Source organism: Gavialis gangeticus, unplaced genomic scaffold (genome assembly GCF_001723915.1).
Source record: "Gavialis gangeticus isolate Ggan-Ray unplaced genomic scaffold, GavGan_comp1, whole genome shotgun sequence".
Taxonomy (NCBI): Eukaryota; Metazoa; Chordata; order Crocodylia; family Gavialidae; genus Gavialis; species Gavialis gangeticus.
Genome location: NW_017729001.1, coordinates 11,477,723 through 11,479,410, shown reverse-complemented (window position 1 = coordinate 11,479,410; position 1,688 = coordinate 11,477,723).

The window sequence follows — 1,688 nt, the reverse complement described above, 5'->3', positions numbered from 1 at the left end:
GATTGTTTCACTCATAGGAGAGGGCTGATTCAGGGGGAATTAAAGCAGAGACATCATAAGAAGTGATTTCAGTGATGAGCCCAGGGAATCTGGCTAGTTTGGGTCCACATAGCCTATGAACATCTTATCCTATATCTCCCCCCTCATTCTCACTTCCAGCCCCTCTGAGCTTTTCAATTACCAAAGAGCTAGGCTGGAGGAAGGAAGGCAATTCACTCAGAGGCACAGAGCAGATCAGACCTCCATCTGGTACCAGAATAAACCATTTAGCTGGATGGGACCTGTTCTGCCTTCTCAAAAAATAGAAGACCACAAAACAAGCAACTGAAGACAGCAGCCAGTGATTCCTTGACTCTCTGCCCCCTGCAAGTAACTTCTGACCATGAAGGACAGACCAGGTGCCATTCAAATGTCAGGGTCTTGCCTGCCTTCTGCAGTTAGCAAACTACTAGCTGCAGTTTTTCTTGCACTTCTCTGAGCAGCGAAGCGCCCACTCCAAATACCTGCAGCTCAGCAGCTCCAACTTTTGGGGATATGGAAGTAAGCATTCCAATTACGGATCCAGATGTCACAGAACATCCTGTATCTCCTATCTAAGAAGCAAACTCTTATCCACAAACACCCTGCAACTTTGGGTGCTCCAATACCCAGATCTGCATCAGAACCGTAGGACTTGGAACCTCCTCTCATTCTGGGATCCATCAAGGTAATAGATTCATCCTCCTTACTCACCCTTCAAATGGGGAGAAACACATTTTCTCTGGCTTCAGGCCCAGACTGAGGACATTGATTCTGAAGGGAGGCTGCTGTTCCAAAGGGTTTTGAATAGAACAGTGGATGAATCCTTAGATATTAAGCCTCTATAACTGCAATTCTGTAACCACCAGGCCATGGAATGGAAAGCTACTTCCATCTATAACCACAAAGACTGAGATGACGCTGAAGCTGAGGCTGTAACTGTACTTTAAAACATGGACTCATCTGCTAGGACACATGGAAGTTTGGCTGAAATGCTTCACAACACTATTCACAAGCATAGTTCCAGAGAAAAAGCTGTGAAGGGATCTAGCTCAGGGTTAAACCCTGGTTCCCTGTGTTTTTGTGCAGAGTTTATAGGATACCTCCCCCATCATGAGTTCTCAGGTGCAGGATAGAGAAGGACAAACCATCACGGTCACAGGAAGGCAGGCATTTTCCTGCCTCTACACTCAGTCCAGCAGGGGAGGGAGATGCTATGGGGGATAGTGCAGGAGCATTAGGTTCAAGGAGAACCCACAACTACTCCCCACCTCTGTGGCCTCTTCCATGTTGTAGCAGTTCTTGGTTTAGATGGGTGTCTAGGGAAGGAGTCGGCAGCTTTTCTAGTTCTAGTGTCAACCAGCAGGAAACACTGCAGGACAGTAGTTCTCACTCCCTATTCTAGCAGCCACCTCCCACGACAGAAATTGTGTATAACAGCCCCCTCCCTAAAACCAGCTTCTTGGTTCCCCTGGAGTGTCTTCCCACTGATCCTCTATCAGATCTTAACCAGGGCTGCACGGACATGATGAAGGCAGCAGGCCTCTTGTGTGAAAGTTCACTTGTGATGGCAAAACTGGAATCTGTCTTGCACTATGTGGCAATGTTAGCCCTGTGGGAAGGCTGTGCGGTAGGTAAGCACAGGAGTGTTGGTTTGGGACATCTCTTGG